Consider the following 23217-nt stretch of genomic DNA (forward strand, 5'->3'; position numbering starts at 1 on the left):
CTTTTGTCAGAGGTTGAGTTTTGTTGCATCAATCCAGAAGACTTTGTTCCGTGACTCTACTGGTTTCTTTGTGTGAACCAAAGCCCAGCCTTTATCCTTTGTTGTGTTTTAAGTTTTGCACCTTGTGTTAAATCCTCTGAGATTATGCCCATGGACTTTTCTCTTTATCATTGAAGAAACCTCTGCAAATTGACTTAAATGAAATCTAATATTTGGCACTTCAGCGACACCTTAGATTCATGTGAACTTGCTGAAGCTCGGAGGCAAAAGAACAAGAAAATTTATAACTGTCCAGATTCTTGCAGTCTTTCCTGTATTTTCCCATGCAAGTTCATATTTATGGCTCTTGTGCCGGGTTGTCGGACTACTACAGAGAGACTACTGCAGGACTCATGTGACACTGTACAATGTCAAGTTACTTTTATTGCAGTTTGCTGCCAAGACCCTGTAGTGTTAAAACTAGTTCATAGCAGAGAAGGGAATGATGGATGTTTAGAGTTGCTTTCCCACTATGTGGTTATTACACAGCTCTAGTGTGGAAAATCCTTAGGCACATAAATTCTCACATACTATTAAGTGAAAAGTAGCCTAATGTTAGAGGGCATTCATCCTAAAATGAAAAGGGGGGAAAACTACAGAGGATGTAGCTTAGGAAAATGAAGGTCTGGCTTCATCCAAATGACATGTATTATGAGTCTGTGGTGCTAATGCATAGAGTAGAAAGGGAGAGGAAATGGGCAAAAAAGAGAGAAGAAGCTTTTCATAGGGAAGTGCAGAATGAGTTATCCTTTAATGTTACCTGCCACTCTGTATAATTGACTTGTCTCCTTGTAGAAGAATTGCACACAAAACAGAAAGTGCATCTTTCACTTATTCGTGTAGCTGTTTCATCACATGGCTCTTTAATCTCTGCCAAATATACCAACATTGTGAACAGATCACTGCATTTCCACAGCTCAAGGCACAAAACCGCTGCGTCTTATCTGGAGGGTGTGTTCACTTTTTCACAGATTTAAGAACCGTGGACTCATCTGCATTTATAGAAGCGGCCGTAAAAGCTGGTTTCTGCTCTTCTTGCTTCCCTTTTCTTGGACAGTCTTGAAGAACAGGAATAGAATTGAGATGCTGGCGTTGGCTACTTACTTGACGGAGGCAGCAGCTGCATAAACAATGCTTTATTTCACATCCTCTTAATGTTTATTCACTGGCTCCCATTCGTACACAGATAGTGCTGAGTCACACCCTCATGTGCAAACTCTCTAATTATTCTGTACCATAGCAACCGTAGCTTAGCAATTGCAAGATATTTCCCATTTGAGAAATGTAGAAAAATGTAATTTCTTTCTGTCCTTCCAAACTGTGTAAAGTATGAAGTAAAACCAGCAGTGGCTAATTTAATTTGAATTTCTATCTATCTTCATGATCTCAAACCCACTCTTTTATGTTGCACTGATTTTGAGGTGGTTACAGATTAACTTAAGTAATTAGAATTGACTTGACCGCCTTGTAAATGACTTGTCACGTCATGTAAAATACAAAAAGTACTTAGTTTCATTAAGGTGTAGGCCATTAAAACATGGTAAGGGACTTGCAGTATATGTGATGTCCTTTCTGCACTGCCAGGCAGCTCTGTGTGCAGAAAAGCCACTGTGATTTTTGGGCTTTCTGACAACCTCTGACATTCTCTGTGAGCTGGTGTGTCTTATAGCACTTCAGCACTTCACCCCAGGCAAACTGAGAGGCTGTTTTGATCAGTCACACCGAAATGAAGGTGTTTGATAATTACTAATGAGCTGCTGTTAAAAACAAAATCTTGTTCTGTAACTGTTCATAACTTTTCCACAGCACAACAGTTATTACACACAGTGCATTGGAATATTCTCACTAAATGTCCCTAATGTTTTAATGACTGTGTAAAAAAAAAAAAAAGAAAGGAAAGAGGATGGTCACAGTTTAGATTACAGTAAACACTATGGTAATAATATGACAAATGTATGGTTATAATTTGCAATAGAAAAGTAATATTATGGTAATACCTTGTTAGGTGGTGTGAATTTCAACTTCATCAATTTTGATTTACAAAAAAAAAGTTATTCCACAGATGGTAACCCAGTGCAATTCTTGTTGCCAAGCATTACCTGGATATTACTTTGGAAATAGCATGGTATTACTGTAATACACATTAGTGTGATTGTGTTCCCATAATTTTACCTGCTTATTAGGAACTTCTCACATACTATTTGCCATATTGTTTCTGTACTGCGATGTATAATGCGACTGCTGTGGTTCTTGCACTTATTATTTGAACAGCGCAGCACAGTAGATGCCATGTACAATTTTCTTTATGATGTCTATATCCATTTTTTTTTTTTTAAACTTCACTACTACTACTTTCAAGTATATCTCTCTGACTGAGGCATCTGCATTTGTTGTACGTTTATTGATGTTTGCAGCCCGAACAGAGACCACACAGGTGTAGCTCCCGTTTATTATTTTATTGCAGCTATTTTCTAAAGAGGAATAAGCTCAAACACCTGCTCAGTCTCACTGACGTATTGAGCTCGCACAGATAATAGCGCCCCAGCTGCCATAGCTCAGGTTATTGATGGGCTGTCGCTTCCACTGCTCAAGCCAATCATTGCTAACCTGGACATAACTCATTTACAAAGTCTTTGTGTTTTCTTTTCTACTGCAATTCTGACATTTTTGAGCCATCTAACTATATATATCTCTTTATGGTGGTTCATAATTGCTGTTGGTCTGTCACATTAGATTTTTGTTGTGAAGGATTATTGTTGTAGCTTTACACAATGGACCTCGAATGCTCCTTGAAATGACTGAAATAAAGTCGACATCATCTGTGTTAATGTTGTTCAGGTTTCTGTGCAGGTGGTTTAATTAAGACTTTATTCCAACTCATGACACACAAGACAGATTATCAGGCAAACCGAGCACAGTTATTTGGTTCCCACCAATTAATGTCATTGTTGACAACTGGCATAACCACCACTTAAAATGAACTAACACTCAGGGCTGGGTGAGATGGCCTAAAAATAAAATCTCTGATTTATTTTTCTTCTTAAAAGAAAGGGTTGTTATTGTTATAATCCCATTTAAACAGTGGGTAGTGATTTGCTTATTGTGTGATGCTGCAAAAACCAACCAACCAGTTTTCCATGCTACTGAGCCTTTTTCTTTTTTTTTGGAAGAAACTCTTTAGTGCTTGCTGCCATCTTGTTAGTCTCTGCTGCAGTACTGCACCAATATGAACTATGGAAGCCCACGGGAAGCAGAGGTGGAAGTTAAAGACAAATCGATTTTTATAAAAAACAAATAGTCTGAAACCATTCATTTGAATTAATTCATTAAATCGATTAATTTCCCAGCGCCACAAACTCTCCATAACTACACAGTGCTCATTGTGAATAAGCTCAGGGCAAACAGCATCAGTTTGTTCACCTCAAGAGCTTCCTCCTTTTGAAATTTCCCTTAAAATGTCCTCTCTCTTCCTTCACTGACTGTCTTATCTTGTTTGTTACTGCCCAGTCGGAAAGCTGGGCTGTGCCAGATATATTCCACACACACACAGGCACGATAACGTTATCATAGGTCATCTTTGGGGACTTTGAATAGACTTTAATTTCCTGGAGACTTACCCCAGCCATAGCCATTATTTGTCCAACTCTAGCTCTAACCCTAATCTTAACCACTGACCCAAAAATCTGCTCTTTTCCAAGTGGGAACATGGATTTTTCTCTCTCTCTCTCACACACACTGTTCTGTCTCTGTGAGGACCCTGATTTACATAATGAATTCTCCAGCCTTTTACCCAACCACAATTAAATACTGAACCCTAATCTCACCCCTGACCTGATTCTAACATGAACCTTACTACCTTGTCTTAAGTCCTTCGAAGCTTTATGGACCAGCTGTAATGACCCATAAGTCAAACTGGAACCCACAAAGATAGAAGTGTACACGCACACACACACACACACACACACAATTCTTTTTGCCCTCGCCTAAGGGTTTGGTTTGATTCATACCCTTTGTCAGACTTTGAGTGGATCTCAAAGAAAAATAATGGTGCGACTTCTCAGGGAGTGTGGCGCCTTCCATAATTGGCGTCTTTTCTCGCATGTACATCACATTCACCCCTGTTCACAAGGAAGCACACATCAAATGATCTAAAAACTCATCTCCTGCAGTGTCAACTTGAAGTTCATACCACTGAGGTCCTGATGTGGCCTATACATTAAACATGTTGTGGGGGAAAAAAAGAAAACATATTGAAAGCTATGTTATACTTACAGCGCTCGGCTATAATTCGGTAATTCCTTTTGTGACATTTAACACTGTCGTATTACAAAAATGCTCATCTGTAACAAATTGTATTCTTGCAGGAGTCACACGTTTGCTTTAATGGGCCTTACAATCCGTCGAGCTTACAACACACTAGGTCGTTATACTCTGACAAGGGAAAAATGGGAGAAACCTCAGGAAGAAACTCCTCTGTCTGACTACTCATCCTGCACAGACTTGCAGTATAAACGGTTTTCTGAATTCTGTTTTTTAATGTTTTACACTTATTTTACCAGTAAAATGTGTTTTTAAAAAGCCAACAACATAGTAAGTAACAAAAATCTAATTATCAATGCAACACGCACAACAATGCTCTATTTTATTATGTGCTTTAAGTCAACAATGTACTTTTGTCTGTCAATCCTGGTCCTGGGAGCCAGTGCCCTGTATGTTTTAGACGTTTCCTCACTCCAACACACCTGATTCAAATGGTCAGCTCATCAGCAACCACTGCAGAAGCCTGATAACGAGGCATTTATTTGAATCAGGTGTGACGTGTAAAACAAGCAGGGCAGTGGTTCCCCATGTCCAGGGTTACGTTAGATAACTGCTGAGTTTGTCGGAGATGGCGCTCATGTTCCGGCTGCGCTCCTCCTTGTTTGCGGAAGAATTTCACAACATTTAAGATGCCGTGTTTGTTTCAGGCGGCTGCTTGGACATTGGGACATGGGAAGCTGTGCTGGTTCCACGTGTTCCCCGTTTCAGGACAAATCATTCCGCACTTACTATATGTTGCTTGTTTTAATGTTTTGATGTTACTGCCCTGATCTCACTGCTGGTTTTTATTGTTACTGTGCATACATTGAGATCATATTGCGATGTGAAATGTCTTCGAAGCGTATTATCCGCTTTTATACATGCCGATGCATCTTAGGACAACACACTTAACCCCACGTTGCTACTGCCTGCTGTGCCGACAGCGTTGGAATGGGTATGAAAGATGAGTGACAGAAAATGTGCTACACGTAGATGCAACGTATGTAAGTGTGAGTGAATGGAAAACTGTAGTGTAAAACAGCTTTGAGTGGTCATCAAGACTAGAAAAGCACTATTTAAATACAGGTTATTCCATTTTATTGCTAATTTCTGTGATTCTGTCCAAGTTTTCCCCATCGTGGAAATCATAGGTCCCTACAGTAATCATTGTACATGTTTTATAGCAGGACAAAATAGTGCTAAATTGAGCTTGTCCATGTTAAGTGTGTCACAGTTTCTATGTAAACAACATGGACTGTAAGAAAACAACAGATCACTGATTATTATTCCAATGTGACTTGACACATGCACTTTAATCTGGAAAAACAATATTTTCCTGTGCAGCTAAAGCAGATGTTGTGCTGTTCAGTGGACTGCGTAGTGCAGCATTAAAACTGAAAAATGTTCATTCAGTTAACATGGAAAATTGGAGTTACAAACACTACACTTGACTGTATGTTTTGTGTTCTTATTTACAATCACTGTTGTATTCATGATCAGGCGTGAATGAAGTATCACCTTGTCAGCTGTTCTGTTTCGCACCATCCTACATTATGAGACCTTGACAATCGGAGCTATTGATATGCTAAAATGTCCTAGTATCACACTGAATCGTGACATAGACATAAACACAGAAGAGCTTTTGTAAAAAGACAATTTAACAACATATGAAAAGAAGTTATATTTAAACCTGTCGCAGCAAAGAAAGCCACATCCTTTAAATGACTGCTGTATTTGGTAGATTTGTGTGAGTTAATACACTTTCTGAGGTCCCTCTTATCCCTTTGCACCTTCCTTGACTTGCAGGATATGAGCAGTCCATATCTCACATGGTGTAGTCAGTGGCCTAACACCGGCCACTTTGGTGATAACAAAAGATTTGTGATGGTGTCCAGGAATGTGCCCAAACTTGGAATCATAGCAACAGACTGCTTTTATGGATAGCCAGCCATTCAGTCAGCGGTTGTCTAAGGTGGGGAAAGAGGGCAGGGAGCCTTTGAAACAGTCCTGCACCCATTCCACAGTGCTCACCTCTCACTCTGCTTTCCCCTCAAATGTCCAGGCTGGAGTCGTTTGGTAGCTGGTCTCATTTGTGCATTGATCCATCTGTTTTGGATTCTCTTTCATCTATAAATAATCAGTAGTCATCTGCAGAGTGCACTCCCTCCTGAAATCCCTGTTACCATCACAGAGAAGGCAATCGGCGTGTCACTCCTGTCCATAGTAATTGTTTTATAGATGTCACTCTCTGCTCTGGTTGACTCTCTGTCCGTTATCTGGGACAGATAATTGCATGTTTCGGGTGGGTATACTGTTATGTTTTTCACTCGGCTCTGCTCAGTCTGAAATCCCCTCACACCTACGTCATGACACTGCATCAGAGAGTCAAAGCTCAATAATGGCCAACTACACACAAGATAAAAAAACAAGAGACGACTCTCTTGTCTCATATTTGTGTGCAAATATTGCCAAAGTCACTCAGCTTGTCTGTCTCTCCCCTCCTCTGTCTTTTTTCTCTCTTTCTCTTTGTCCCTCATTATCAATGCTTGGTTGCGTGTCTTACCCAGTCTACTGTAAATGCTTTCACCAGCAATCTGGGAGAGATGAGTGTTGCAATTTCCATTCTGTTGCACATTTCTCTCTTCTGGTCTCCAGAGAGAGTTGGGGGGGATTGCCGGGGCTCCCCTGAGGTTGGACACCAAGCCCCAGGCAGTGCGAACAGATTAAGTTCAAGATGGAAATTCACATTTCTCATCTTATTTTTTTTCAACTAGATAAAATCCATACTGTTGTTTGTGCCATGGTGCAGGATGGGTGTGTGATTTATCTTGCAGCACATTGTAAATAACTGTAAATAGAATCGCCGTCGTTCATGCAGTGTGTTGTGAAGTTTTCTCTAGAAATGAGATCTCGTATAATGAGGGAATTCTCTTTAGACTGGCACCACTTTACATTAAAGTGTGCAGATGATGCAGGAGTTACAGTGGTGACACAACATCATTAAATGTGAGGTGAGCCTTTCCAAAGCACCCGGTAAATGTGATATATCAGCCTGCTTTATTGCTTCACAGGGCCAATGCCTGATATTCCAGCTAAATCTAAGATTCCTCGCAAGTCAAAGCACTCTTTGAATATCGCATCATAAAGCAGAATTTACCCTTCATTGCAGCATCACTTGACAGACCAATTCCATTATGTGGCTTTATTTTTATGGGCAGGTCCATTTCTAATATAATGTGATATCTTTAATGAGAAAGGAAAATTAAGATTGAGTCACTAGAATAGTTTGAACTTGCATGGTTGTTTGAATAAGTATGGTTTGATTGAGTTATTCAACTAGTTTACATGTTCAATTATTTTCCTACAAATACTGAAACACAATAGGATAAGATATTTTCTTTATTTGTTGTTCACGCCATACAATACTCAAAACTATTTAGCAAAAGTGTTTTTGATGTTTTTCATTTTTATAATTTTTTGGGTTATCAATTTCTAATCACTTAACTGTTGCCGTCTTACCAATTTAACCAATTTCCCCTGCCACTACCACAGTGTCTTTGCTCTGGACTATGCATTTCTCTGTGAGAATGCATGCATACATACATACATGTATACATACAGATAAATATTTCTGTCAAGGTATAAAGATTCGCTTGGCTAAGTGGCTGCCAATAAAAAAGACTCTGTGGAGCTAAATCACTCTTGCAATCATCTTGCTGTTGTCGCAGATCTTGTGGACAGGTACGTTGCATTTGCTTCCCCACAGAGCTGAATAGAAAAAAAAAAAATAGTGAGACGAAACAACTGTAAATGCTAGAGCCGCCATTATTGACCAAATCTCCGGATGAAATGTGGCGCCCAGTGTTGAAACACATTAGCCTTACAAGTGGTATTGTGATTAATCTTTTGTGTTTCTTCACTGAAACACCGGAGACATGTGGACTGGAAGCATGAGATGTGAGAAAGTGTGATCAGCCACTGGACATGGATTATTTATGATGCATCGGTTGCACATTAGCTTCTGCTTTTTGAGGTTTTAAGACGTTCAATTTCAAAAACACTGTTTTATGCCCAGCTCCTAAACCTTTATTGGCTCATTTGCTGTATTTTGCTTTTCAAAATGATTTCGTTGAAAGGTCAGTTCAGTCCTGGTGATATCTGGTTCTTGCAGGTAATTACAGTTTAGTATACAGTATTCTCTTCAGTACAAAAGTCTCAGTGCACCACCAGCGTCAAGCTCTGTGATCGTTGGCGTTTTGATTGGAATAGTGCGACGGCAAGCTGTCAAAAAGTTTAACTCATGCAGTGTGGGTAATGCTCAAGCATGTCTTCAATAAACCTGGTGTAATGGACTAGACTGCAGATATTTGTCAACATGATATAGTAGGACAAACACGAGTTTCACCAATAAAATTAATCATGGTTCCACTCCAGGTTTAATAGAGCCAGGGTCATGCTATTGTTCTAGTGCAGCCGTTCCCAAGTTGTAAGAATTACGAGTGTGTGTGTGTGTGTGTATGTTATTTTCATGTGAACATGGGACACAAAACTTCAGCACAGATTAATTATCATCCCACTTCACTGTATTTCCAAGCTCTTATATTTTTCAACACATGCAAAGCTCTGCCTTGTGGTTGTACAGAGGTGGCAGGTTACAGGAGACGATAAATGGGACTCGGTGGTATCATGCCCTCCAACAATAATCGCTAATAGTGCCGCAATCACAAGCTATTATATGGACGTTGATTTGTGTAAACAGCAGATACTTCAACTGATCACACTGTACCACAATTCATTCACTACTGAAGACAAGAGGTTCTGGTCCGGTTTGCATAATGAGCCTTTCGAGCAATGCAAATCTTTTTAAGAGGCAGAGCAGACTTCAGTAAATAACGATAACTGCAGAAGGAAGTTTGACCTTCATGCACCGTGGAAGACAATGTGAAAACAACTCAGTTTTCAGCAGCAATTCAGAGTCACAAAAGGCTTCAGTCCAGTGTTTTCAATTACATCTCATCCCAGTTTGCTGGACAGTAGGTTTGTGCCAATATCGGACTCAGGCCACTGTATCAGTGTGGTCTGAGATTGTTGGATGACCCTGTATTCAGACAGGGCTTCGTGCTTCACCGATCCCCTCTACAATCTACTCCACTGGAGCACCCTTGGAATTAGGGGTGGGTGGGAGCTACAGAAGCACAGACACATTTCATCTTCGCTCACAGGTTTGTCTTTGTCATGCACTCAAAAGCTGGGAATGTTCAGCAAGAAAAGATCCATGAATCCTTGCAAAAGTATTAGGATTTTATAGGTTATTCTCTGGGGATTAACAGTTATTGATTTGACATGACCTTCTTTCAGATTATGAACACATCTGATGCCGATGATTGTTTCAATCTCTTGAAATGGATGTGCGCTCAGTTGCTAGTATGGCTTTGCTGTGTCACCTCGCTTTTGTAATAAATGAGATTAACGTTGTACCTGGAAGCCTCCCAATGGCCTTAAATGGCACTGGCTTAAATATAATGTCTGAAGTGTCTTACAGTCGTAGAGTCATAAAGATGATGTGCGTTTTGTCAAAAACAAAACAACTCAGACGACATTAAATCTACATGTTCTGTCCCCAGAGGCTCCAGAGCTGATTCTTTTCTGTGTTAACGCAGCGGGTGGGTAACATGGATCCAGCTTAAGATAAATCATATCAGTTTAAATTGAGCAATGATCTAATTTCTAAACTGCTGAGGGACGAGAGAGAAGGGTAAAACACTGATCCTACAAAATGCAATTTTATGACTCCTCCTGTCACATCTAGTTGCTTTGTCAATTTACCGCGATCACTGTTGCCTTGGGGCTTCTGCACAGAGATGGGATGTGTAGATGTATTGGCCCTGTTTGCCTCCACTGTTGGAACATGCACAGAGTCCACTGTGCATCTCTTAACGCTATACAGTTAGTTCAAAAGGTCAGGCAGTTGAAGACGGTTCAGTGCATTTCTATAACTTTCTATATATACATGTGATTTTTATTTTATTTTTCCAACATTAACTTCTTTTTTTTTTGCCAAAGCACCATGGCCAACTGTGGTCGCCTTGGGACATGTGGCTGACAGATTGTGATAATGCTGAGAATACTGTGTTTAGCAGCTGCCAGACTGCTCTTTGCCGACTCAGCTGCTTCTCCCAGCAAAGTGGGGTCTTTGTGGAGAGGCATTTTATTACAGTGGTACTGGTACTGAAGCTGTTGCCAGGTAAATTAGGAATTACAACCAACCATCAAGTGCCACTAATAGTATCAAGATGATAATGCATTGTGATCATCAAGATAAAGCATGATGATGATGATGATGATGATGAGCTATTATTTACTAAATTGTAAATGATCATGACTGACATTTTATCTGGAAGGAAAGTAAACATAACCTCCGCTGTAATGACCATGGAATTGGACCAGAGTCAGTAGATGTAGTCTCAGTCAGTCAGTGTTAGGGCTCGGCTCAAAATATTGATGTTGATGCTCATTTGAATGATCTGAGGAGTCATAAAATCCTTATATTTCCTGTATCCTCCATCCTACTTTGCCTTCTTTGCTGTGGAGGCAGAAACGCTTCCAAATGCCGCTTTTCACATGCTTTGGTGTCACGATCGTCTGCTGAATAAAGACCATTTCTTCATAGTCACTGCAAAACAACATCACTGTTGTCACTTCTGATGAGCTGGAGGGCGTCAATCTACTGATGTGCCTTCTCGGCTGCATATTTCAAAGTCAAACAGGTTGTTATGGTTTGAGTTATCATCTTGGACAGTATTGTATTTTTGCACTTTGTGGTCATTAAATAAAAAATAAATGAATGGAACTACCTTTTGGGTCAATTTTCAATCTGTTTTAATGATCCACCATGTTGGAGCGATCCAAATTATGTACAGTTTGCACTATTAGTTCTGTGAAAATATCTTTCATAACCAAGAATAAGTGGTAGGCAAAATGAAATGTCTCCAAGTGAATCGATAACTAATCAGAATTGAATCAAATCCTACCCTCTGAATCGTAAACTGAGTCAGGAAATCAGTAATGATGAGTGTTATGCCTCAATTGTGTGTTCCAGTAAAATATCTTGAACTTTGTGATAAAATATGTCATACATTTGTTTTTTTGTGTGTGTCTGTGTTCTTTTCTATCATATCTGCACTTTTCATGTGCTGCTCTTTTTAGTATTCAGGAAAAACATGTGCTGGTCCTCATAGGCACAGCACATACACATGATGGAGATAGTTACTGGAACATAGTTAAGTCTAAACCTGGTGTGATATCCACTCGTGCCAGGGTTTGCTCGAGTGCCAGACTTGATGTCGCAAAGGGCTTCTGCAGGACTCGGCAGCAGGCAATGAATATATTTCCATTTAATACCAACGGTGACATTGTAACCTCTGTGATGAATCTTCCTAGATTAAGGTTACTCGCCGTCTGTGTTGGAGAAGTGAAGAGGAAGACTTCAGTACAATGGAGAAATAACCTGCTTAGAAATGGCGGGTAACGTGTTCATCGTATCAGTGTTTTGTGGAGGTGTCTGTTGCCTTGACAATAACATTACATGCTCACCAGCCGATGTATATAACCCTACAGCTACCACCGTATACGCCTTCCACAAATTCATGCGCACACACTTGCACGCACTCTATATACCCTGCGATGCAAAGGCTTATCCTCACAAGTGTTATCTCTACTGAAGCCTGTACAGAATCTAATCATGAGAGCTCTGTGTGGAAACCTGAGTGCAGTTTATTCTGCCGAGCTGTACTCTTAGATTCCTCTCCACAGCGCTGCTCCACAAACATGCCACACATGCCGTCATTAAATCCTCACTTCAGACCTATGACGCGTGTCTAACTGAGAATACATTACACTGCTGCCGTAGTCAGATGTGTGCAGATAACACGTGCACTGTCAAATTTATTGTAACAGATTCAGTACTCTCACTCTAAATGAGTTGCAAGTTGACTGGTGCCTCACCGAGCAAAGATTCTCCAGTGGGTGCGTACAGCAGCAGCAGGTGGCGTCTTGTTTCACAGGGGGACAGAGTCTGGCCATGCCTTTTTTAATAAATAAAAAAAAGATTCACAAGCAGCCACATCTCTGAGACATTGTCTTTGCCTATATTCCTTAATATCTATTAGGTCTGAACAATTAATCATTTCCATATTGAAACAATGCAATTTCATTATTTTTGTTTCTATGCAAAAGAAATGAAAACATGTTGCAAACAAGTTTGTCGTTATCCTTGCCATAGGATACAGAATAATAAATGTTTGGGCGGCATTATGTGGTTATGCTCAATGACATTTTAAGTCTTACGCAGTGAATGTTGAACTTAATCCTAACTAGTATTTATACCAGAGAAGGCAATTTCTGGAGATATTGGGGTTGCTGCTTTCTGCCTGAGCTGAAGCCACTCTGGCATGCTGTATTGAATTGGTATGAATGAGAAGTTAAAATGACCAATTAAACTGAATGTATGAATGTATGAATGTTTAGAAAGAACACGGATTGAAAGCAGGAAATGTATATAAATCTAAATGCATCCATTTGGACTGTCATGGTATCAGCGAGAGTTTTGCAGAGAAGGACAAGAGCACAGCAGCACATGACACCATCTCTGGTTCCAGCAGAAAAAATAGTCACCACACCGGTGGATAAACGAGTGCTTTTCCTTTAAGTGCACCGGGGCATGACGAGCTGACGTGCTGCGACAGTGTATTGTCACTGTGTGTCTACTGCTGCTCTCTGTACCACAACTTGACTGACTTTTGCTTTAACTACTGTGACAATCAATCCACTGGAAAAACACTTGTTTTGTTTAATTCAGCGACACTCTGGATAACTCCGTGTGTTACTCACATTCACATACAGTCCTTGTCTTAGTCTATCGGTTAGTTTAGCTGCGATGGCTTCTCAGTCTTATGTATGAGAAGTCAAACACAGCTGTGAAAGTGAACAACATAAAGGCCTCACAGCCACTGCTACACAATCACACTGAAGGAAAAGATATTAGATATTATATTAGAAGATATTAGAGAGGGAAGACGGGATTAAAATAAAAAAAAGGACGCACAATCCATGTCCTAAATTAGCGAAATATATGCTGTCACTGTGTGTGTGTGTGTGTGTGTGTGTGTGTGTGTGTTACCTGTGTGCAGTCTTATGTGCTGATCTGAATCAGCTGTGTGTGGCACCTGAAGGTTGTGGTTGCTATAGCGATGTTGCCGCCTGAGATACAGGGCAGGTCTATTAAAATCACAGAAAGCACAATCGCCGTACTTTAGGAACTATTCATTGTGAAGCAAGGACTGTGGTTCATGTTGTGTGCGAGAATGTCTTCACTGAGTGTCACAAGGCTTGGCTGAAGTCCCTGATGTAGGTTTTGTGAAGGGAATCAGAAATGGCTGAGAATTTGAAATTGGTTTTAAAATTGTGGACTTTTGTGTTTTGCCCAAGAGTAGAAGAGGTCAGATTATATTGCACTCTGCGGAGAAGCTGGATGCTTCTCTCATTCAGAGAGTCTCAGTTCAGATTCTTTAAGTCACTGGGCTTTCGTAGGCACGGTGTAGATAAATTTGTTTACATTCTGGTTGAAAATCATATAAGAGTGAAATTGGGAAATGAAGAGCAAGTTGAAGAGGAATCTTTTTAGGCCATGATGTCATCCACTCTAAAAGGAAACTTCTGCACAATATACACAATTGTAAAACTGGGGAATAGGCTGACAATTTTAACAGTAACTCTGAAAAGTCTGAGTTTTCATCAAATTTAAAGGGAAGAGGTGCAAAAGACACTAAATATACTGGAAATTATGAAATATTCCATGTAGAAAAATATGTAATATAAGTGTCTATCTTGTATAATGTGGGAAATAAGAAAAAATGGCCACCACAGAACAATGTATACTCGGAGCCATATCCTTTGATATTTTCCCCGAATCATTCAGCCCTAATATATTCTAAAGAATGATACATACGTATGGTATCATATGGCAATCTGTGGAAATGTTAGTTGCACCAATGTGAACAAATGTAGTTGCACTGTAAAGATGTTTGGTTGCATATGTGCACTCTAGAGCCCTGGTATGGTGTCCATTATGAATCTGATTGCAGTCTAGTAATCTTGAACATGTTATCAATGGCCAATGGTATCATCAGACATGTCATTTGGAAAGTTTGGTCTTTAATTTTAATTTTAAAGGCCACATAGACCGGAAGCTCCAATTAACGCTGTGTTTGTGTGTGTGTATCTGCGTCATTACCTCGTTTATGAAACCCCAAAGTTTCAGAACAAACAGTTCAGCCACTGCTGAGAAAATAGTGCTGTATTGTTTTCCTGGGCTCTGCAAATCCTCACCACTCCTCTCACCACTGTAGTGCCTCCTGGTGCGGGCACTAGTCCGGGCACATCCGGTTGCGTACATTCAACCGCAGAAGAAGAAGAACTACTCTCGTTGTAGCTGCTGAGATGCAGAGCATCCTCCGTGCCAGAGGGGGAGCTGTGTATCTGAGAGCTGGCCTATCTACTACGTCACTTCCAGGTACCTGGCCAATCACAGGACAGTGGGAAAGCTCTCGTTGGCTGGCCAATCACAACACAGTCCACATTCTGGGGGTGTGGTTTTGGTCTGAAACAGCGCGGCTGACGAGAGCGTCAGTGAGGAGATATTTTGATTGGCTCGTTTGTGGCGATTAGGAGGTTTTTAATCATGAAAACAAGTTAATATATGTAAGTAGACCTCCATAACTAACATATGTGTGATACAAGCATTCTATGTCACCTTTAAAGTCTGAAAATGCTACCTATGTCAATTTTGTTCTGCAAATGAAGTATTCTTTACTTTTTAACCTGGAATTGCTCAAGAACTCAAAGCGTTCTTACTCTCATCAGGCTTTCATTTAATCTGGTGTTAAGTAAAGAAAAGAAAGAGGAGAGAAGTCGACACTTTAAGTGACCCTGTGTATTCAGAGAAATCTTTGCCTTCAGATGAATCGGTTATAATATCAGAGGAGGAGAAAGTGTGATTATACTTTAGGTTTATTAAAAACATTATCATAGCTTTAATCTTGTTTTCATTTGGAGCCCTTTGCATCTGAAAGTAGTTCTATTGAACAAGTCTGCTATCGAAGAGAGAAATCTTCATCCTCTCTGTCAGACAATAACTCTGACAAGAACTCGCGGCTGAAACATCTTCAATCACTGACGTCCATCTGTTCAATTGGCCTGCATTGTAACATGTTCTCTATCGACCTTGTAATCGTTATTCGCTTTGAGAGCACATTCTGTGTTTGCACCTGCCTGACCCAGTGTTACTGTCTGACCACAGGAAATCGCTGAGCTGCACATCGTCACGCAGACCCCCACTGGGACATATTCACATTTTTCAAATGCACAAGGTTTTCCGTTTTCAAAGGATGCTAATTTGAAATTCAAATTCCTCAGATATCTTTTATGGCACCCTATTGGGAGCTAACTAACCACAGAAATGCTATTTATTTAATATCATCAGACACCATATTTTCAGTGAGTAGTGAGAGATGTGCGAGGTAAATTCTTGCCTGTGAACTCCTCGTCTACACAAGAGCTTTCCTCCTTGAGTCCGTTATTAGCATTAGCTGTTAGTCCTCAATCAGGACCAGGACACGCTAAGTTCAGATGTGATTGGTCCCACTGCATCCTGAATGCATCCTCAGATCCAACCACAAGAACCACATTTGGAGGTTGTTTGAGAACAAATGTGTCCACACGCTGCATGAACACAATCCGTCCTTCAAATTGTTCAAATGTATTTTATGTTTCAGCAGCATGAGAAGAGCTTTGATTCATTTGAGCTCCTTTCATCTCCCTTTTCCCCCTCCCCCCAGTCTCTTGCTTCTGCCTGAATGTAATGTAAACCTTTTAATTAGCTGTAATCGTAAATATAGGCTAACAATCACTTGTGCGGCAGTCAGAGTAAGCTTCAGGCTTCTATAACTATGTCGGGTGTTTGACGGGCACGGACGAGAAAAAACTAGGATGTGTCACAGGTTTGCATTTCAGTCATTATCCTCTTTGTGTTTACATGCATGTGCCAAACCCCCTGACAGCAGACACATCTGTACAGTCGTGCAAACGGTGGCAACTGGTCGTGATGTATCCCCGTAAGAATCTGAACTCTGAAGCCAGATGCAGTCTGAATGGGGCCAGTGCAATTGAAGTAGAAGAGTGATTGATGCTGTGAATCATTTGTAAATGGATGTCTACTTTTCTTTTTTTTTTTTAGTGGCAGTGCTTTAAAAGGTGTCATGTATCATGCTTATACAGATATCTCTATTAATCTTTTTTTTTTATGTTCCTATGTAATGAATTGCTCATTTCAAAATCCAGCCATGATTGATGGAAAACAAATCAGATTAGGAGGTGCACCGTGCAGAGACAATATGTGTACAGCCAGTGATGTTGATAGGTTTTCAACATCATGGTGATTTGTATGGGTCTGTTGGAAATTCAGTGGGTCCCCAATAAAATTATTTCTTGAGAAATTGTACAGTTAAAGTACTGTTTGCTGCTGATATGTTAAGGTTATAATTAACACAGAGTTACCTCTAGGATTTTTTTTTTTTAGCAAATGGGTGCAAGGATAAAAAACCTTTGGCTTTAAAACCCCACATTTGGTTGACTTCATATAGTCTCATCTTTAACATTAGTTAGTTTATAGTGACATTTTAAAGATAATCAGGAATTAGAAACTGATAAAAAGAAATTTGATTGGTTACAGAAAGAAGAATGTGAGTCCACCTTGTGTTGTGTTCAACAGGAAACTGCACAATTTGTTAAGGGAAAATGCGGTTTTAGATTTTGCCTCAGGAACGCAGGACGTGTACCCAACAACATCCTTGTAAAACTTACATCATGTCTTCAGAAAATTGAAGGTGATAATACATTAAAGATCCTCCTCATTTAAACGGTGTTGTTAAATATGGAAGAAAATGAAATATGATGTCCCGAGTACTTTGTCCCAGGAGAGCTTCACCTGTTTTGTATGATAATGTAGTGGATTGTACGGTTATAAGCTAACTGAGTGAATATTTATTCCCCTTCTTCTTGGACTGATCAGTCAGTCAGCTTGGTCACCACTGGTTTGCACATTAATTTGCCTTTGGCGTCATTGGTCTGGGGTCATGAATTCATCGTGATCTACAATATGCATGCTTTATTTTCTACCTAATGACTGTTTGAACCCTCTAATGATGTGAATATTGGCTGGACAGATTAATCCACTTTGGTCACACGGCGTTCATGTGACAGTGCTGCTGGTTGAGGGAGCCACAAACGAGGGATTTGGACTTAAATTATTTTGGAAGAACGCAGGTATTATATACGAGATCACTGTCATTTTGCTCTTTGCCTGACTTACATTTCAGTTTAACCATGGAACAGTTTACTTGTGCAGCGTTGGTATTATCAGCTTATGCCTTTTTCATTAATATATGAACTGATAGAGGGTGAAATTAGCAAGAACACTCGCATGAGCCAAAAAAGTATCGGTTTTCTCGACTGTTCATTTGATACTAAATGGCTCATTGCAGTTTACAGCCCTAAATTTGAACATGGACTATGCTGCTCTTACTGGGTACTTTAAGTTGAATCCTACAGGTGCAGGGACTCGGTGACTGCCTGGAATTAATAACTGGGATGGGACTTCATAGAGTTTAATTATGTGTTATTACTTTATAAGCAATAAGATATCAGTAAGTTGGTTTTTAAAGCTCACTAGGGTCCTGTAAACTGTAATGTGCCTTTTCAATTGCACGTCTAATGACACACTTTGTGTCGCGTTGAACGGTGATTTAGATGGGTCACATGTTGTTGAGGTATATGAGCAAATAAGTGTAACCTGCTTCCTAGTTGAGTATTTTACATAGTTCATATGTAAGCGTGATGTGCTCGGTCAGCTCATGCATAAAGAATAACATGCAGGAACATAATGTGAAGGTAGGACATGAAACCAGGTCACTTGTTAAGACTTCCACAGTAACCAGAACTCTCGTTTTGCGGCATAAATGAATCACTGCAGTTTTTTGTTTTTTTTATCCTGTCTTAAAAAGTAGGGTCTTTCATAAGGTTTAAACCACATTTATAGATTCAGTCGACTTGAGTACGTTTTAATTTCACACATAACCCACACTGCAGTGCACATGCAGTTTTCCACACACTCATCCCTCTGGTGCTTAAGAAAAGCACGTGCGTGACAACAGTAAGTAACTCATTTATTTATGAATAATGGCTGAATGAAATTTAGCAATTTAGACGTTTGAGTTGCTTTGTATTGCGAGGGTGATCATGTAATATTGTCTTGTTTCCTAGCTTCTTTTCAATATTAAATTATTTTTAATAAATGATTACAGCTGTCTGCACGACCCGATTCACACGAGGCCCTAGATTATTTATGAAAACATTTAATTCCCTTGCAGACAAGCGTGACCTTTTTAGACAACCTAAACAACTGGTACCTGGACATCTCCAGAAAATGAGAAATGTCACATAAAAGGGGTGTTGCATGGCACAAAGTCTAAATGACTAATCATCCACTGATTGGCAATAGTTTCCTCAAAAGTATCTCATATATGTGACTGCCATTGCCTGAATAATCTTGTCGACTTTAATAATGAACTGAGGTTATTTTTAGGTTGCTTTTAAGCTAGAGATTGAAACATTTCATTGTAAATCTTGAAGGACTCATTTGAATTTCTTAAATGAAAGTCACCAGAGGAGCCAATAATGCAATCGTGGATGTAACGGCTCCTTGAAATGTCTCTGTACGGCAACCTCCGAATGTCATCTTATACTATGATAACAGAAGACGCAATCAGTGTCTCAATTAGCAGAAAGGATTCATCCACTTGACCCCATTCCAGTGAGTTGTTTAAAGTCATCTTACAGTGTCTCTCTCAGGAATCAGCCATTATGAGCGCTGAGAGCTCAGACCTCTTTCCCAACTGCCGTAATAAAAGTAATGCTTGTAAAAAATGATTATAAGCTATGTTTAAGCTGACATATTTGGTACCTCATTAGGGTAAACCTAGCAGTGATCATGTTCTCAAATGTCTTGTTTTGTCCACAAACCAAAATTGAGTTTTAATTATGTTTGTTATATAAAGCAACTCCCCCCAAAATATATATTTTTTTCATAGAATATTCATACGTTTTTCATATAATGTTCATACATTTTTAATTATAAAAAAACACTTGAATAATCAATTATCAAAGTAGTTTTTAATTATAATAATTGTTGCATTATTAAAGTGCTTTCACATTAAGATTTAAAACATTTATTTAATTTTAAAGCAGCACTAAGCGATTGTTTGGCCACATGGGGGCAGCACAATTATCTGTAAACCCTACATTGGCTTTATTTTTGTAGCAGGTTTTGTTGAAACAAAAGATTTACGATCAGAGAAGAGAAATAATTCAACTTTTTTTCTATCTCTGTCAATGTAGAACAGCTTTTTGCAGGAGAACTTGAGTGAGTGGGGTCACTGGCCTACAGTAGCTTAAGTTCTCCTTTCTTTGCGTCTTCTTTTTTTGGCTGAAAACAACTTGCCAACTTGCCTGATACGTAGCGCCGCGTTGTAACAGTGTGCCGACATCAAACGTGACACAACAGACAACAATGGAGGACGTCCAGCAGTTTGCCTCAACAAGACGTCAGTCTTTGTATGAGAAAAGACTGCGAGCGTTGAAGAAAGGGAGTGATGCAATTCTATCACCCAATCAGCTGACTGTCTTGAGTCTAGCTCCACCTGTATCGTGCCGTTCCAATTACTTTGGTACCCCAATGGAAAGTAACCATAAAATCTGCTCCACTTGGTGGATAAACGCCAATATAGTGTGTGTGTGTATGCACAGGCGTGTCTGTGGAAGAGTCCTCTAAATGAGGTAGAAGATCCATCATTCTGTATCAGTTCAGTTTGTCTTGTTAGAGAGAAAGTGCTATGGTTTTCAATATGTCACCATTACTAGACCATCCAGTCTCCCATGGGACCTCAGTCTTTGGGTCTCTGATTATAGTTTGGCATAAATACAGCACTCTGTGGTTCATAAGAATGAAATGTTTTTGGCTCCCATGGAATTTAATCTTTTTATTGAAGTAAAGGTTCTTACAAAAAATCTCTCTCTCTCTTCCACTATCTTGGTTTTGCACTCATGCCAGTGTTTCTAATAGTCATTATAAATTCCAGGCACGACCCATTCTCTAAAATCTGCAATCTGATAGATGTGGTGTGGAAACAGCTGAGAGACAAATTGATCATGTTTTGGCGTAGACCTTGATTGTGCACACGTTTACAAGTGGATCATACAAATGAGTTACCAAGATGTGTGTACAAAGCCTTTTTTAAACTTGTATTTATAGAAGACTTTGCTGAAATGTATAGTATTCACTGACTTTATTTTTGTAAGGGTGAAAATAAGCAACATAGCATCAGATGGATTATGGTAAATGTTTACCTGCAGGAAGGCAATCAATTGATGACATTAAACAAAAGATGAGAACTGTGGTTTATAATAAAAACCAAGCAAAACTAAAAAGGAACTCTAAAAAAACAGTCTACATTTCACCTGCCTAAACAAAATAAAAATGGAAAACAAAATAACTTTTTTACCAAAATACAAAAAAACAGCACCCTTGCTCCTACTGTAACTAAACATAAAAACATAAACTGGGGCGCCTGAGGCCATAACAAACATGACATGAGTCTTGTTTGCTGCATGGTCGGAGTCGGAAATTAAATCCAGTACATACTTTCATTTGATACACAAATGAATGTGCCTTTCCTGGTATTGGCTGAAATGCATCACATTTCACCAAAGCTACGCATTGTTGTGATACTCGGTCAAAGTAGTTTTGTATTCCAGTGATCATCACAGTCATTAAAATGTGTTTATATCGCAATCAATTTCTCCATGGCTCAGTAAAATGACTGCCACTCAGTCATAGTTATTTGCAGCCAATATTACATGCCTCTGAAGTTTGAACAGCCCTCTCATTTGAAAACTGTTCTATGCAAGCTGTGGCGCATAATTCATTTCTACTTGTTACTAGTTGAATGCTTAATAGTACAGTGAATTTTGTAGCCTGTGTGAGTTTAATGACCAGTCCATTTAAATCCCCATGTGATTTGAGATGCTACATAAAATAGAAAAGCTCTTGATAGATTTACATACGTAAACCAATTGATAAATCTAAAGGAGACATGTATTTTGATAAATGTGGATTACTTTAAGTGAAATGCATCTCAGATTCAATTTAGGACTTTCTCAGGTTTGAATTATGAGAGACAATTTCTGTCCGTATGAGTTTGGATGCTCGTACAGACAGAAGTTAAGAAGACGATGAATGTAAGTCACTCTCAAAAATAAAATGTGATTAAGATGACCATTAGGGTGATGAGCGCTTAAGTGAGATGATGGTTTACTTTATAGACTTAAAAAGCAATTGAGGTCAGCGTCGTGGGTTATACATTTCCCTCAGCTGCAGAACACTTGTAGCTGTTCTTTATTATGGATTATCTTGACACATCATGTGGTTTGTACAAAGTGCTACCAGGATAACAGCTGAGTCAAAAGTAGAGAAAGAGACAGAGACCCCCATAATAAGATTTGCAAACAACCCCCACCCCCCTCCCGCTCTTTTGATGTTCCATTCCTGCCTTGGCATGTTTCAGTGAAAAGAAAAATATCCTCCCTTAGAATTGTCAACGCTAAGTGAATTGCATTGTATTATTCAAATTGCAGTTAAGTGCATAATACACGCTAATTACACGGTAGTGCACTCAATGTGTTTTGAATCCATGAATTCCTTTTTTCTTTTTTTCTTTTTTTCTTTTTCTTTTCTCAGGCAGGACCAAAATGAATAATGGAAGGAGGCTAATGTACAGATGTAAAACAGTTTTCAGTACTCTTGCTTCTTGCGGGGGGTTGGGGGTAGATACAGTAAATATTTGAGCATATATATGTGCATGCCTATACACCTCCATCCCTGCCTGCTCGTAAGTCGCTGTGTGTTGTGTGTACACAAGGGAAGCTCTCTGTTTGTGTGTGAGGACCTCGTCAAGTAGTATTTTCAGATTAATGCTAAGTACTTACTTAAATACATAATCCTGATGGACATTGTTTGTCTACTGGGCCTTGAAGCAGGAACTTGATTTTAAATCATGTGCCTTTCAGTGCACTATAGTCTTAATTGCCTAAAAATGCAAATTCTCACTCATTTGGCATGCTAAGCAGTTTAGAATAAAAGGGTTATATTTGAGTTTGCATGTGTTGTGGAGGAAGCATCTCTATGATGCTGGGATGGCTACAGTGAGTACAATGTTTGCTGTCACATTGCACACAATGACCATACATACCTGCAAGTGATGTTCGTCTGATGCTCATGAGTCAGTTAGTAATTAATGCGCATTTGGACCGAAAATAGCCTGGAGGTAGAAAAGCACAAAGCGCTGTGTGGTGGGGGGGGAGGGTACGTTCTGTGTAATACAGACCACTATTAAATGAATGTGCTTTTGGGCTTAGCTTGAACTTTAAAAACTGAAAAATCAACTTTAAAAGGTTGTTGGAGCAACAATTGTTTTATTTTGTATTAAAACATTCAAATGGTAATCAGCAGGATTGGGGAAAAAAATGATAGTACATTTAGTGTAACCACAGAAAAGGAGGTCATGTTTTAGTCAGTATTTGTCTCTGGGATGTAAATTATGGCTCAAGGAAGAAATTACTTCATTTTTTGGGTGATATGAATCACTTTTTCAGTGTGTTATGAATGTGGGAAACTGTACTCCAATACTTTTCAGCATTTAGGTGCTGGTG

This window comes from Solea senegalensis, linkage group LG12 (genome assembly GCF_019176455.1).
Source record: "Solea senegalensis isolate Sse05_10M linkage group LG12, IFAPA_SoseM_1, whole genome shotgun sequence".
Classification (NCBI taxonomy): domain Eukaryota; kingdom Metazoa; phylum Chordata; class Actinopteri; order Pleuronectiformes; family Soleidae; genus Solea; species Solea senegalensis.